This window comes from Sapajus apella, unplaced genomic scaffold (genome assembly GCF_009761245.1).
Source record: "Sapajus apella isolate SASKATOON/1434 unplaced genomic scaffold, GSC_monkey_1.0 scaffold7, whole genome shotgun sequence".
Classification (NCBI taxonomy): domain Eukaryota; kingdom Metazoa; phylum Chordata; class Mammalia; order Primates; family Cebidae; genus Sapajus; species Sapajus apella.
In genome coordinates this window covers 29,391,563-29,409,012 of record NW_022436947.1, presented here as the reverse complement: position 1 = coordinate 29,409,012, position 17,450 = coordinate 29,391,563, and the positions used below count along the sequence as shown (strand labels likewise).

Genomic DNA, 17,450 nt, shown 5'->3' with positions numbered 1-17,450 from the left:
GATGGGCATTTAAGTTGCTTCCAGTTATTGCCAAGAATATCCTTAAATATATATTATTTCACACAATTACAGGATCTATAGGATACATTCTAGTAGAAAACTCAAATGTTATGTATATTTCAAATTTTCCAAACTGATCTCAATGAAAATTGTACAAATCCATACTCCCATTAGCAATGATCACATTTGCCCAGTTCCCTACACCCTCAATGACACATTGTGTTTCCAAATTTGTTTCTTTGCCAATTAGGTTTTAGGTTTTTTAAAAAGGCATCTCATTGAAGTTTTAATTTTGCATTTCTCTTATTATGAACTCTTAATATTATTCGTATCTTTGTCCATTTTTTCCCGTCCCCCACCCTTTGTCCATTTTTCTATCCAATTGCTGGTCTTCTTCTCATTGAGTAGTTGGTGTCCTTTATATATTCATGAAATCAGCTCTTTTCCTATGATATGAATTGCAAACACTTTTTCCTAGTTTTTGTTTTTTGATATACTATATTTTCTTAATTCTTAAATTTAGGAAAAAAAGGTACTCCCACTATGTCTTTGTTTAAACTATATCTCTTATTTTGAATGTTCTTCCCTTCCTTCAAAGGTCAAATTCAAGTAGAGTCTCTGCTGTCTCCCTAATGACTCAAGATCGCCTTGATTCAAAAACTATTTAGGGAGGACCTACTACATTACGCTACATCAAAGTAGACAAATAAGGACATTCAGTGAATTTGTGATACATTAGCACTTGGCAAGGAAAATTGATAGAGGCCTCTAAATACCTGAATTGTATCTGAGAAAATAAGAAGATATAATCCAAATTTTAAAAATAAAACAAAGGCCCAGGGAACAAGAACTTATTGTCTATAAATTAGTCTCATTGGAGTACAGAGTGCTAATGTTGGAATGAAAAAGAGAAAAAGCTGAAGAGGGAAGCAGAGCCAGAGAGGGTAAGTCTTTTAGGCAAATTTAAGTAAGTTTTTCTTAATTTAAGGGTGGCCAGAAGCCACAGAACCATTTTAAGCAGTATAGTGCTGGTCAGAGAAGAATTTTACAAAGACTGCTGATTGCAGTCTTGAATTTAACCAGCACTTTAGTGGGCAGACTTGAAACTGATTCAAATATCAAACATACTCTTATTTATTCAATAAGTGAACTTTAAACCACTATGGAATAGAATGCTACAGAAAGGTGAAATAAGGTAATGTGCTGCTCTACTCCTTTGACTAAGGGCTTGAAACTATTACTGTGTAAGTCAACTTGAATAATAAGACAATCAGACCAAGTTAAAGATGAGACCTCTAATAATAAAAAATCATAGGTAGCTTTGCACAGTGCTAGTATCATAGCCAATGAGGTTTATCTGAGGAGCGATTATTGCTAATTGAAAACTTTTCCCAATACCCCACCATGACGACTTGAAATTTAGTCGGCATTGGCAACTTTTGGCAGTCTCTAGGGGAACTGAATTTAAAAAAAAAAAAAAAAACATAGCTGACTCACCACTTTATCATAAAATCCAAAATGGAACAGTATATGCCCAAATTCACGCAATTCACTCAACAACTTTACTCTTACTTCTCCATTTTATGCTAAACAAACTGTCATACCCCTCTTTTATCCTGCTTTTTTGCCTTTTTTTTACAAGGTCTTGTTCTGTCACCCAAGCTGGAGTACAGTGGTATGATTATAGCTCACTGCAGCCTCATAATCCTGGACTCAAGCAATCCACCTGCTTCAGCCTCCCAAGTAGCTGGGACTGCCCAGGGGCATCACCATGCCAGGCTTTTTTTATGTGTATGAGAGAGGATCTTACTCTGTTGCTCAGGGTGGAGTACAGTGGCATGATCATAGCTCACTACAACCTCTGCCTCCCAGTCTCAAACACTCCTCCCACCTTAGCCTTCTAAGGAGCTGGGACCAGAGGCACATGCCACCATGTCCAACTAATTTTTTGTATTTTTGGTAGAGACGGAGTTTCACGATGTTGTTCAGGTTGGTCTCGAAATCCTGGATTCCGGCGATCCTCCTGCCTCAGCCTCACAAAGTGCTGGGATTACAGGTGTGAGCCACTGCACCAGGCCTATCCTGCTTTCAAGAGATGAGATTAAAAGTCCAAAAAATAATTCATGAAATGTTAACCATTGAATTTCCCCACATTTAACCTGGGTAGTGAGAAACCAGTTTCAGGAAGAGAATATTATCTATCTTGTCACCCAATTCAGTCCTCTAAACTGACCTTCTATGTGCTTGCTACCAAAAAAAAAAAAAAAGAAAAGTTGTTCCAAACAAATATATTTAAAAAATAAAGTCTGTTTGACTGCATGCTTCTATAGAATGTTTTTAAATTTTTATTCTCCCCATTCTCAATGTCATAAATCAGATAACACCTACCAGGAATTGTCTGTACTCCTTCGCACTTGCTGGTGACAATTCCTTTTGGATTTCCCATGTCTACTTTAGGGGTTAGTGGTTGAACAGTCATTCTTAGATCTTTTGTCATAGGATATTCCACCATTCTGTCTTTAAATATATGATACATTTTGAAGTTAACAGAAGAAAGTTACTTAAATTAGTTTGAATACCAAAAGTTGACATTACAATATAATAAGCATGTGGTACTAACAGGAATGACAATTACACCTTTATTTTGAAGTAAGTACCATTAACCATTCTCAAACTCAGAAGTAAATAGTTAGCTTTTTTTCCTAATTTTAATTCATTATCATGTCACCATTTTTCTCTAAGTATTTTAAACAACAGGGACATTTTGATTGAAACTAGAATTGTATTTAATATATCACCTCCCTCAGGAATTTAACTTTACAAGGCTATTTCTATTCTCTTCCCAAGAATCTTTTTATCTAATTCTACGTTGCCCTCGTGCCTTAACCCATACAGAGACTGGTCAAAAGTGCTTTAGAATCTAGAGTTTTCTTCCTACAGTTAGGAAATAATATGTCTCTGACACTATACAAAAATGTGACAATATAATTCATCCTTTTGGAAGGAAGACTAACATCTCAAGCTGACAACTAGGTAATAAATATGATTAAGTGCCGGCCGGGTGCAGTGGCTCACGCCTGTAATTCTAGGACTTTGGGAGGGCAAGGGAGGGAAATCACGAGGCCAGGAGATCAAGACCATCCTGGCAAACACCGTGAAACTCCATCTCTACTAAAATTACAAAAATTAGCTGGGTGTGGTGGTGGGCGCCTGAAATCCCAGATACTAGGGAGGCTGAGGTAGGAAAATCACTTTAACCTGGGAGGCAGAGGTTGCAGTGAGGCAAGACCACGCCACTGCACTCCAGCCTGGGTGACAGAGCGAGTCAAAAAATTTTTAAAAATTTAAAAAAATAAGATTAAGAGCCAAGTGCACAAGGAGAATATCCCAAAGTATATACCTTTCACAAGAAGACAAAAGAAGGCTTACGCAATGAGACATTTTCAGCAAAAAAAATGCAGGCATTTTTTTCTCAGATGCTGTAAATAACCATCTTTTCAGCAGTAATGACTTGTTAGCCCCAAATCATTATCTCCCATCTTTACTATTAATCTACAAAACAAAAAAAAATTTAAATCTATGATGGTAGCCAAGTCTGACTCATCAACCAAACAATTCCTCACTTTTCTTTATAATGAGTTTAAATTCACATGGGATTCTTACAAACAGCTTATAAAGTCCTTAAAAATAACCTATGAAGTTTGTGTTACCTCCATTTTCCCTGAAGGAAAATGAAGTTCAGAGACAAAAAGTGACTTGTTAATGTTCACATAGGTAATAACAAACCTAGCGCCTAAATAAATATCTTCATACCCCTATTACATGTCCTTTTCACTATATATCACCACTTTAACATCCCGATATTTATATTTAAAGTCTATTTTTTAAGTTTTAATATCGAGGTTTTAACTGAATGTTTAAAGTATTGACATAATATAGTCATATACACCAGACAGGTCTCAAACAATCTTCTAACCTGTTGTCATAATCCACATATTCAGACTACAGGATATCTCTTACACATGAGAAATAGTGAGACTCTGGCCAGGCGCAGTGGCTCACACCTGTAATCCCAGCACTTTGGGAGGCCAAGGCAAGTGGATCACCTGGGAGTTCAAGACCAGCCTGGCCAACATGGTGAGACCCCATCTCTACTAAAAATACAAAATTTAGCCAGACATGGTAACACATGCCTATAATCCCAGCTACTTGGGAGGCCGAAGCATGAAAATCGCTTGAACTTGGGAGGCAGAAGTTGTAGTGAACCGAGATCATGTCACTGTACTCCAGCCTGGTGACCAGGCAAGACTCCGTCTCAAAAAAGAAAAAACAAATAGTGAGACACATAAAAAGCACAAGCTAACTCATTTATAAAGTGCTTCAAACTGTCCTCACATAATAACAGTACTAAATAGTTATTATTAATATTTAACAAAACTAAATAATTATTCAGTGTTTAAATCTGACACTAAAAAAAAAAACTTTCATTCAAGCAACTATCAAACAAATAAGCTCTTCGAAAAATACCAAGATCCTTTGTAAATAATCTGCTATACCAGGAAAACTAAAAATAAAGGCCAAAAAGGCTACATACTATATGACGTACTATATGATTCTAACTCTACGACATTCTGGAGAAGGCAAAATCATTGGAGGCAGTGAAAAGATCAGAAGTTACTAGAGTTTAGGGAAGGGAGGGATGAAAAAGCAGAACCCAAGATTTTTAAGCGGTGAAAACACTCTGTATACCGTAAGGGTATATACATGGCATTATACATTTGTCCAAACCCATAAAATGTACTACACCAAGAATGAACCTTAATGTAAACTATGAAGTTTGGGTGATAATGGTTTGTCCATGTAGGTCCATCAGTTGTAGCAAATGTACCATTCTGGTGGGGGATACTGATCAGGCCGTGGAGGCTATGTAGGTGTGAGGGTAGGGAGTAAACGGGAAATCTCTGTACCTTCCATTCAGTTTGGCTGTGAATCAAAAATGACCCTTAAAAAAAAGTCTATTTTAAACAAATAAGGCAAAATATCTGTGGCAATGTTTTCTTCTGCTATCAATTATTTCTTAACAGGTCCTCTGTCACCTATTTAGTAAAAAGCATCCTCGGCCATCAATCCTAACCCTCTGCACAGCTCTTATTTATGCACACATTGCTCCTCACAACATCTGCTCTGCCCTCTGTAGCCTACTTATCCTCTAACGGTCATCAGGATACTGAGTTCAAGACAGGGTAGGAGTCAGGTGCAAACAAGAGAGAGAGAAGGCAGGTCGTGGGGCTAAGGAAGCAAAGAGGGAAGTCAGCAGACAAATCTGCAGGAGAAAATCTGCAGCAACAAGAAAAAAGAATCCTGAGTTGATACAAATTTGTTTATTGGTCTACATAATGGGAAAATCATATGAAATGAAATTATCCTAAAATATAAAATATGATGACATTACAAACAATTTCCTTCTTGAAGAAGTCTTTGCTATACACAGTTCCAAAACTAGAACTTGATAATGTGTTTACAATGTGTCCTCCAGCTACAAGCAAGATAATTTTTCAAAAGTTGACTGTAAATGCTACGTTTTTCAACAGAAAGATACATAAAAGTGTGTGTCAAAGTGCCATTAAAAAAGACCTATGTCTCAGAATAAACTTGGAAAAAAGTACAAACATTAAATTTTTATGATTTATTACCTGAAAGTTGTGCACTTTTATATTCTGGGTACTCTTAATCTAAGAAGTCAAGAACATACTATGTGTTACCAAACTGAGCAGGAGTTCAATGAGATTCTGAAAAGTCATACCTGACATATCATGTATTATCAAAAATACACTATGTGTTTAGTAACGAATAGTATGTTAGGTATGACTGTGAGGGGGGTGTGTGTTTGGTCACTTGCTTGCTTTGGTCATCAGTGAGGAAGCCAGACTAAGCATCTAACAGTCCAAATATCTGAGTCATTTAGGAGAGGCTAAAGGCTCCGATGGCAAATAAGGGACCCATAAGACAGGTTCAAAGATGGTTCTGGCAGGATCCACCACCACCATCACTACCACCTCAGCAAATACAACCTTCTTCATCTGAACCTTCAGAGAAGCACAAAGGCGTTCTGCCAGTAGTCCAGTTCCGCTGGCAGTCCTGTTCAGTAAGCACCAGTGAAATACAAAGCATTAGGTTAAAGGTGCTGGAAGACACTAAGTAGGAGGAAGTGTAGTCCCTAATACCTTAAGAATTTTCCAATCAAAAATATGGTAAGACCATAATCCAGGCAAGGCAGAGTAAGTAATAAAAGAGAAATACAAAGAACAAGACATTCAGAGGTTTCAAGGAGGTAGGTGCTCTGGAACGAAACTCGAGGCTATTACTGAGATGACCAACAAGTTCATGCTATAGTCACTGCTCTTGTTTGTAATTTTCTACCATTCAATATACTACTTCTACACCAGAGATATGATAAACTTAAAAAATGTCTTCTGTTCCAACTGAGTTTTAAAGGGGGAGACTTCTAAAATATAAAGTAAGATATAAGATAAAGATATAACATAATTTTAAAGAAGAAAACAGGAAAGGATTTGGAACAAAATGTATCATAATGCCAACATGGCACAAAGCAAAATAATTCAACTTCCAATCAGTTTTACTGGTCAAAAAGAATAGTATCACTTTTTTTTTTTTTAATTTTTGAGATGGAGTCTCGCTCTGTCGCCCAGACTAGAGTGCAGTGGTACAATCTCTGCTCACTGCAACCTCCACCTTCAGGGTTCAAGAGATCCTCCTGCCTCAGCCTCCTGAATAGCTGGGATTACAGGCATGCACCACCATGCCCAGCTAATTTTTGTATTTTTAGTAAAAACAAAGTTTTACCATGTTGGCCAAGCTGTTCTCAAGTGATCCACTCACCTCAGCAATCCACTCACCTTGGCCTCCCAAAGTGCTGGGATTACACCACTTTGAGCCACCATGCCTGGCCAAGAATAGTATCACTCCCAGAACACATTTATATGCTGCTTTAACAGCTCACAAAGGACTCTCACATAAATGCTTACAATACTCTCAAAGCAATCCTATGTCAGGTAGAGACTGTTACCCTCAGGTAGCCTACCTTCACAAGACAGTATGCAATGATCCTTGCCTTATGTCCTTGCGTAACTTCCTCCCATACTAAATCAGGGCTGGTCTGAGGGACCAATGGAATACATCTGAAATGATGGTATATGACTTCATAAAAGGCCTATGACATCATAAAGGCACTGCAGTGTCCACTTCCGTGGCTTGAATCTCAGGGAAGTCAGCTCCTATCTCATGAGAACAGCCCCAAGGCAACACCATCATGGAAAGGAACCAACCTGCCAACACCAACTGGTCAGCCATGTAAGCCACCTTGGAAGTGAATCGTTTGGCTCCAAGAATGCTCCTACAAAACTGCCACTCCTGCTGATATCTGACAGCAACCTCCAGAAACCCAAGCAACGTCCCTCAAATTGCTGACCCACAGTAGCCATGAGATGACAAACAATTACTGTTGTTTTCAGCCACTAAGTTTTTCATATGTTATAAAACAACAGAGAACCCAATTTTACATACGAGCCTCAGGGAGCTTAATTCACCTGCTGTCATATAGGAATGAGTAGAGAGAACAGCTCTAGAACCCAGTCTTTAGGTTCAATTTGTCATTAAACAATACCACCTTCTTCTCAACTAAAATAAGGAATAAATACCATGGGTATGACCATTCCTATATAATTATATGACTGACACTAGTATGTCAGGCTTTCTACAGTACAGAGACACAGTATATGTCCCTGTTTTCTTAACAAATATAATGGGAATCTACAAAATAAGTGAATTTGTGGTGATCCATTGTGCTTTGTGGAGTTCTTACTATTTTCTGGAAAACTGCTATTTTTAATTTGCATATCTTAAACGCTTAACACTTTTAGAGAATTTTAATACTAAATAATTATAATATTGACACTGAGACTACACACTTAATTACAATAAGCATTCGTGTAATTTTAAACAATTAGAATATATCAGACAAGAAAGGGTCAACTGCTGTTTCCTTAAGGTTCTGCTTTTTGGCTTTAGGTCTTCAACCTTGCAGTATTACACAAATATAGTAAAACATAACATCAACATTTTCATCATGGTAAAATATTAAATCAAAGTCCATAAAGTAGTTACTATCTTACAGAACAAGGTAGCCAGCGCTTAGCCTGTCCACTTCTGGAAATGGTCAAGAGCATATTTTTTTGTTATAATCACATCTGCATATAATGTTCCTTCACATAAATCTCCTCTTTTGACCCACATAACTTTGCAAAACAAGTAGGCAAGACAGGTATACTACCATTCCATTTTTCAATTATGGCCTTAGAGATGTCTGAGTAACTTAATGAAAGTTACAACTATTAAAAGGAATTGCAAGAATCTAATCTACAATTTTTTAGCTCCAAATCCCAGCCTTTTCTTCTAAGCCATGTTTCAGCCCAGTAGTTCTCCACCCTGACTGCCATGAGGACAACTAAGATGCTCTGAAAATATCACTGCCTGGACCTCATCCCCCAAATACTGTGATTTAATTGCACTCATTTGTGTTAGCTGTCTAATATATAATAAACCAGTGTTGGTAAATTCACAGAAAGTTTATACCACAAAGGGAGAAAATGCTGATATATCTATCTGTAAACTGAAACATCTTAACCGCCAAAGAACTCCTTCAAAGACAAAAATATCTTGCAATAAAATCATGCAAACAAGAAGAAAGAAGAAATGAGAAACCTAAGCCCCTTCTGCTGCTCTCATGGGGCCATTAAGGAATATTTTATTCACCTAATCTCAGTCCCTGAACCTCACCATGCCACACCTCAAACTATAGCTCAGGTATCACCTTCTGTGAGACCTTCAGGATCACACAAAATAATGAAGTCCATTTTCTGCATCTATCCTACCTTGAACTCTACCTCTATCATAGCACATACTGCCCCTCAAAGCATTACTTGCTTGCTTGAATTTATTTATTATTTATTTATTTGAGACAGAGTCTTGCTCTGGAGTGCAGTGGCACAATCTCGGCTCACTGCAGCCTCTGCCTCCCAGGTTCAAGCGATTCTCCTGTCTCAGCCTCCCAAGTAACTGGGATTACAGGTGCATGCCACCATGCCCAGCTAACCTTTGTATTTGTAGTAGAGACAGGGTTTTGCCATGTTGGCCAGGCTTGTCTTGAACTGCTGACCTCTGGTAAACCGCACACATTGGCCTCCCAAGGTGCTGGGATTACAGGTGTAAGCCACCGTGCCTGTTGTGCTGCTTGCTTTATATATCCATTTCTCTCACTGGCCTGAGGGCTCCTTAACCCATTTATGCAAATTTTGGGGGGGGGACAATCAGACCTTGGCGATGACCTTGAGGAATAAGACATAAATAATTCCCACTAGTTTGATGTTCCAACAATGAAGGACTAGGCATAAATGCATTAAGATCAGATCCCTATCTTACTTATCCTTCCTGCCATATACATCTTTGTATCTAGGACCTGGACCGTAGCACATATTAATAAGTGTTGCCTAAGGTGAATAATTTTTATGTTTGGTATCATTATTTCCCCCATTCTCCTAGCAGATACTCCTGTGAAATTTTTCAACTTTTAATGAAGGAAAGTTGAGGTTTTTTTCCCCTCACAACCAGATGAGGTTAGAGAGTAATGTATGCAAAAAAGCCAGATGTAGTGAGAGCAAGACAGCAGTGAACTGCGGGGCAAGAAACAACAGACAGGACATTTAAAATTCATATCTGACAATTGGAATCAGATTTCAATTTTGCAAGCAGGGAATGAGTAGGCAGACAAAGAGACAACCTAATCTTCATTCGCAAGAAAACATGACAAGCAAGGAATCAAGAATACAGGCAACTGTATCGTCAACATCTCCCATTCTATGGTGTTTCTAACTCGCGGCATACACACATATTGTTTCTCTCTCTCAAAAAATAAAATCTGAAGCAGTAATATGATTTCACTATGCATTTGACTTTCTTTTAGATTCCACATGTGAGATAATACAATATTTTTATTTCTGCATTTGTCTTATTTCACTTAGCATAATGTCCCCAAGGTTTATCCATCTTGTGCCAAATGGTAGAATCTACTTCTTTTTTAAGGTTAATGGAATATTAATAACAGAATATTATATATATATAATGGAATATTATTTAACCTTAAACTGCAGTGTATGTGTATATATATATATATGAGATCTGATCATATATATTATATATAACATTCCATTATATATAATAAATATATTTGTATTTATTTTTTATGTATATTTATTTATATGTCTATTAATGGAATATTTTATATATACATATCATATATATATGATCAGATCCCTATCATATATATATATATATATATATATTACAGTTTATTTTTGTCTTTTGTTGGACAGTTAGGTTGTTTCCATATATTCATATCCATCAAGATGGCTACTACCAAATAAAACAACAGACAAGTGTTGCCAAGCATGTGGAGAAAAGAAGATCCTTATATACTACTGGTACAACCATTAAGGGAAAAGTAGGGAGGTTCCTAAAGAAATTAAAAATAGAACTACCACTACTTCTATTTTGTTTCAATTAGCAATCCCTCTTCTATATATATACGCAAAGAAAATGAAATAACCTCGTAAAGATACCAGTTGGAATTTTTAAAAGCTTTCTAGGGGATTCTAATATGTACACATACAGAGATGGAAAATAAAATAGTGATTCTAGGGGAGGGGGCAGGAAATTGAGATGTAGGTCAAAGGACAAAAAGTAGCAGCTATGTACAATGAACGAGTTTTGAGATCTCATGTACAGCATCAGGACTATATAATACTGTATTGTATTCCTGACTTTTGCTAAATGAGTAGGTTTTAGCTACTCTTGCTATACACACAAAAATGGATAACTATGTAAGATGATGGATGTTACCATGTTTCACTTCAGTAACCATTTTACTAATTATATGTATTCCATAACAAGTTACTTTCCTTAAATATACACAATAAAATGTAATTAAGTAAATATCCTCACTGAAGAACAATTATCTCTTCAGCGGGACCGAGGATGGATAGATATCTACTCTCTATCCTCACGTGGCCCTTCTCTATCCTCCCTCCTATTCATTCCTTTACCCACAGCACATTAACTCTACCTCCACCACTACAATGAAACCAATGACTTCTAACAGACACTTTACGATCATCATCATACTTAATAGCCGCTCTTCTTCAGCATCTTTACATCTTTCTCTTTCATGGTTTGTCCTTAACATTTTTATATTCTCTAGGATTTCTTTTTAGCCCTTTTCTCTTCTCTTTCTATACAATTCCTCTAAGCACTTTTATCCATCCCTGTGTCTTCAATTACTCTCCATATGGAGAAACACACAAATCTGTTACTCTGGCCTTCATGATCTCTTGTGATGTTCCAGGATCCTATATACAACTGTCTTCTAAACATCTCCCACTTGCCGATGATATTCCCTGCAAGCATGTGAAACACAGGTCCAAAGTTGAACTCATTCTCTTCCCCCTCATACCTTCTTCCCCTTCCTTTTCCCACTCACTACCAGAAACCTAGGAAGAATTCTAACATCCTCACTCTCCCATACCTTTTACATTCGAACAGTCACAAAGACCAGCAAATTCTCCCTCATCTTATTTTTCCCAAATATTCTCACTTCTCTATTCCCACTACTTCCACCTTTACCTAGGCTTTCCACCTCTCTTAACCATACTAACGAACTGTCCTTAAAGGTCTCCAGTCAGTCTTGCCATGTCCCCACATCCAACCCCACTCCACCCTCAATCTACCCAGCACACTGCTTTCAGTGATCTTCCACGACATTCACAATTCTTCAGTGGCTTACTACACATGGTATAGGAAGTATACCCTGAACTGGCTATCCGGTTTCACCTCCTTTCACTCCTGACCTTGTCCTTCAGACTCTAATATAACTGACCAACATATAGTTGCCAGAATACACTATGTTTTCATTGTGTCACACAACTACTCATGCTGTTAGCTTTACCTAGAAATGTTTTCTACTGCTTGTCAACATGCCCGTCACTCCTACCCAGTTTTCAAGTCTCAGCTAAAACCCTTCCCTGACATTTCAGACAGAGATCAAGAGCGCTTTCTAGATTTCATTTGCACTTATACCTACCTCTGTTAAATAGCATACTGTACTTGAACTATTGCTCAAGATAGCTGTAGTCCTACTAGACAACAAGATCCTTGGTCAAAGACAACAACTTTTCATCTTTATATCCTCATCACTAGTTCAATTCACACAGTCACTAGTTCCGTGTACATTACTAGTTCCATGCAGACAGACAGAATAAAAAAGGAGGCAAGAGGTTAATGAATAAGGTATGGGCCCGTGAAAGAACAAAAAATCAACTGGACTTTGAGTATAGAAAAAAAAACCCACCAGATCTTAAGAAAGTACAGACATCTGTAGTATAGATATCTAATACTGTAGTACAGACATCCATTACTAAGTCTTAACCATTAAAAAAAATAAATTAAAAAAATGACTATTCAGGTAGTAAGATCAAGGAAAAAAAACTTATTATTGGACTAAGTAGACATTAAGAAGGTAAGAGTTTCCAGTGGAACAGTTGACAAAGATTAACAGAGAAGCCAGAGAAAAAGATGGTTCTTTCTAGGAACCAAGTAATTCATTGACCTAAATTCATGAGCTGAACAAAAGACGCAGCTTTCTCTCAATTCACAACCCCTTCTCCTTTGTCATTATTCTGCATGACCCTTTCTGAGTCTCCACTACCAAATCCCCAATGCTATGAGTAATTCCTCTCCACGGAGCCACAAGTCCTGGCCAGTGTGTTAGTCTGATGCAAGTGCAGAGGGTGGGAGGGTGTCTGTGTTCTTGTGTCCAGGATTGTGAGGAAAAATGAAACAACTATTTACTGAAGATTTATTTTATGGCAGATATTGTGCTATGTTACACTCACTCACTGAATTTCACAGTAATCATGAGTAATTATCCCACATACAGAAGAGGAATTTGTGTCCAAGGTCAACAGCTAAGTAATGACAGGGCCCACCTGAAAACCTGAGAATGACAACCTCCAGAGCTTTTTTATACCCCTCACTACCTCAAAACGGAGGGAGACATGGTGCAACCATTTCAGGTTAGCACTCAGAAGACATTTGCCTCCAAAACACTATTATATATGTCGATTAGAGTCTACAATAACACTAATATACAACAGGCACACAATGAGTTTAAAAAGCCTTCCTTAGTACCCATAAAAAATAAGTATTAGATTTCCTGGGGTTCTGACCTAGAAATCTAAATGCTATTTATTCCTGTAAGTGCACTGTTAACTTTACAAACGATAGACCTGAAAATGAACTTGTGGGATATAACAGGTTCTTAAGTGAAGCTTTTAAGAATATTTTCTTGCTTCAACAAAAAATATAAAAACCACCAAGGATAGAATGTTTTCACCTTGTTAACTTATAAGAACAATGACACTAGAAGACACCTGTGGGAAATGTGCTTATCTGACCAGGTGCTCATTTTCAGTGGGCTGTCATTTGAATAAAACATCATACTAAATCCTACAGACCGCAGCTTATGACAGAAATGCTACAAAGTATAGCAGTACAGTTGATATGCCTATAATCTGCTGACAAACGTACTCCTCAGTAAAGTGAAACCAGATGTCTGGTGTGAAATCAGATGTCTGTGAACTTGTCTTTCTCAGCTTCCAGAGCAATATTAGATTTACTAAATATACAGCTTAGCTGTATATTAAACCCACAACTTGACAAAATCATGACAGTTTGGACATGAAGCATCAGCATTTTTATTGTAATTCTTATAAACCAAAGACACTTCCAAAATAGAAATCCTAAGTTTAAGTACTCAGCTAAATACAGTAATATGTCTTTCTCACTTTAAGAACAGTGTCGTGGCTTTTTAAACACATTATAGAAATTCTTTCCCTTCATTTTTCAAGCTGACACACTTTATCCACATCTGTGGAATGATCTGATAAGGTCACATCAGGTGTCAGACCTTGTCCCAGAAATTCTAGGATCAGATATACCAGGTGATCCCCTGTGAAAGGCAAATCCCAGGTAGGCTTAACAATATGGGTAAGTTAGGTACTACATGGCTTTCCACAACCAAAAGGAAGATCATAAGAAAGTGATGGGTGACCACACAGAGAAACAGGGAGGGAAATTTAAAGTAAGTACTTATATGCCAGGCACTGTTTTTTCACACTTTCTTTTTCATGTAGTCTTTGTTCTGTTTTGATGGATAAGAAATCAAGGAACAGAGAAGTTTTAATGGTCCAAAATGACACAGCTAATAAAATAAGAGTCAGAAATCAAGCTCATATCCAAAACACTATAAATGTCATGCTACTTCTACATGAAGTTTTGCGGTGGACTGAGGAGTGTTGGTAAATAGCCAAGAAGGGGAAAAAGGAAGAAATTTACAATTTTACTAAATAACAATATACATACAAACATATATTCCACATGTTCCATATACAGTATGTAGCTAAGATGTATGCACGTTTAACAGATACTTAAGCTGCATATTTAGTGTGTGTATATATGGAACAAAAAGTTGAAGAAATAAATATCAAATTATTAAGTGGTCATCTTAGAGTGGGCTCATAGGAGACCCATTTTTTGCCTTTTATGTCCCTCCCAGATTTAATTCTAAGTAACTTTTTTTGACTTTAATATTACTTTTATAACCATAAAAAGACAAGAGAACTATTCTAGCTTAGATTTTTTTAAATGCAGCTAAATGCACAGAAACCCATGCAAGTTAATGGTCTACTTTTGTATTTATTTTTCTAAGTACATCATCCTTTACACTCTCCATGTTTCCTAATATTAGGTCCTTCTTCCTTCTTACAGAACAATTTAAAAAGTTGTCCTTATCTAATTATTATACTCGTACACTGGAAAATAACTATAACAATATTCACTAGAGGACACCAATCACCAAGGTCAGTCATCCTTGTAAGTTTATTACTGAAAGCATTAGAAAGGCAGAATAATTCTGTTCTCCCACAACACTGTGTAGACCTGCAAACCACTATGATCAGTAGCACAGGGAAAGTCTTGCACATTAACATGTAATTTTGGAGAAAATCCACAAAACAACTGGTGAAAGGTCAGCCCCAAAACAGCCATCTCCAATACAGTCTCATCATTCTCACCATCCTACTTTTATCAAAGTGCTGTTAAAAGTGCTCAGTGCATGGTAACAAAGAGGGAATCAGCTACTGAATCAATGAAGGAACCCATTATCAATAAACAATTACTTCCTGGTTTTCCATAAAGTAAATTATGTGGTCACCTATCACTTGAGCACAAACAGGCACGTTGAGTACACAGGCAGCCAATATCAGAATAGGCAACCTATCACAGAGGGCAATTCTAGTTTTCCTGTGTAAGAATACATGAATGTAGTTTACTACATTCCTGCTGTAGCTAATATGAATTTCAACTGGTTTAAAGCGGTTATTTATATGTGGCATATAGGATGCATAAGGGGTTCCCCACCTTGTGAGAGGAGCTGTGTTTCATTTCACCACACAGGGGAAAGGGAAGCAGTGTGCTAAAGAAGTGAGAGAGAGGTCCCAGAGAAGAACCAATGAAATAGACCACACTGAAAATCACAGTAAACCTCAGAGGACTTTAATGGCCTTTTTGGCACCTTTTCAAAAGTGAATGGAATGCCTGCGAAGAGGTACCAAGAGTGAAGGCCCAGAGAAGAAGGCCCAGCCTGTTCATCTTTCTCCCCTCAAAATATCTTCTGTAAACTCAAGAGAAGATCCGAAAGGACTTCAACACTTGTAATCTTATTAACTTTACGCTTCGGGGTCCTAAAGGATTTTTTCAGGAGGCCCCTTTTAAAATGTACCCATCCCTAGGAGGGTTGCTCTTCATTATCAAACAGGACAGGGATTCTTTAGGGCTATGATCTCAGGGATTAGTCAAAGCTGGCTAATAAGATAGGGCCAGAGACGGACAACTAGAAGACCAAGGTAAAAACAGGTGAAGGGGAAGGGCAGTTTTCTGTCGGGTCAAAAGACTAAAAGGAATTCACATGCCCAAGCTGTTAAACTCCCAGCCAACTCTAGAGACTGCGTGAGCCTGAAAACTGTCTGGGGCTTGGAGCCTGTGACTCTGAAGGTGGCTCTTCCAGTTTCTGATGAAAAGGTAGAATCTGGGCCCAAGTTCCCCATGGGCAGTTCTGGATGTAGCCCTTCTGTCTCGCTCGCTCTCAGGATAAAGTCCTAGCTCCTTCCACCCCTGACCATTCCTTACTTACCCTTTCTCCCGCTCTTCCTCGGTGAGAAGGGGTAAGTGGTTATTATGTGCCCTCGCCCAATTTGGCCAAAACCCTAAAAGTAAAAAACGACAGACAGACACGTGCTTTAAAATCCTGTTGTTCAAGCCTGAAGCTCTCCCACTACCTGCCCAACACTTCCAGGCAGAAGGCAGCCCGCCCCCACAGCGCTCCCTCAAGGCCAGGGCCGGGGGCGGGCGGACTAGTCCCCTTTGTGAGGACGGAGAAAGGGGGCGCTTTGGGGGCGCAGGCTGGGCGGGGAAGAGCGGGCCGGCTGCGGGCCAACTGTGCCGCCTCTGGCGCCGGTTTCCCACCCTTAGGCAGTGGAACCAGGAAAAGGACGAAGAAGGGGCGGCGGCTGCACGACCCTCAGATAAACACGCGCACGCACACGTGCTCGCGATCACTCAGGACTCGCGGCCGCGCAACCCTCCGCCTCCCAGCAACGCCCGCCCCGCCCTGGCCGGGTACAACTCCCAGGGAAGGGTACCAAGCCCAAGAGACCACCAAGGGTCGGAGGCTGCGTGCCCGCCCACACCTTCCAGCCCCACAGCCCCCCGCCCGCCGCCGTACGCTGGACGCCAGCCCTCCGCACCCGCTGCGCAGATCAGCCCAGGGGAAGTCCCCGCGCAGACCCCGCCCTCCGCCGGCCGCAAGCTCCGCCCCGCTCCTCCGCCGCGCGGGGGCCGCACGAAGCTCCGCCTCCGGCGGAAATCTAGCCCTTGGACCGCCCGCCCAGGTCGCGCTCAAAATGCGGCCTGGATCTGCAAGAGTGAGAAACCACACTCGTTCAGCACGCAATTATTGGGCTCTGACCCGAAGCTCAGCAACGTACTAACGGGTGAGACGACAATAAATAACCGAAAATTCCATGAAACTAGGTCTTCAGCTCCTCCCCTTGTTTTACGAGTCAGGAAACGGAGAATCCTCACAGTTGATTAAGCGCAGGGCGATAGTGGCAAAGCAGCTTACTGGCGCTCTCTGGGCCACTCATTGCATTTCTTTTCTACTCAGGAAAACTATTCTATTTTGCTGCCTCCAAGTAAACCAAAGC

At 39.1% G+C, this 17,450-nt stretch overlaps 1 protein-coding gene and 1 non-coding gene across 6 annotated transcripts in view; one reads left to right on the top strand and one right to left on the bottom strand.

The window, feature by feature from the left end:
* The window catches only part of IMMP2L (inner mitochondrial membrane peptidase subunit 2), an 865,268-nt gene extending 848,213 nt beyond the window's left edge, over positions 1 to 17,055 (bottom strand). For 2 of the 5 annotated variants that reach the window (XM_032275691.1, XM_032275696.1), the window contains exons 1-2: positions 16,992 to 17,055; positions 16,379 to 16,451 (exon numbers count right to left, since the gene is read on the bottom strand). The gene's annotated coding sequence lies outside the window, so the exon portion shown is untranslated. Of the gene's footprint in view, positions 1 to 16,378; positions 16,872 to 16,934; positions 16,955 to 16,991 lie in introns of those variants that run through there. The other 3 variants (XM_032275694.1, XM_032275692.1, XM_032275693.1) reach the window with 3 other exon arrangements.
* Positions 1,318 to 1,457, top strand: LOC116550509. Its single transcript, XR_004268461.1, has one exon. It is a non-coding gene; the product is annotated as a U4 spliceosomal RNA (small nuclear RNA).
* Positions 17,056 to 17,450: the final 395 nt, after the last annotated feature.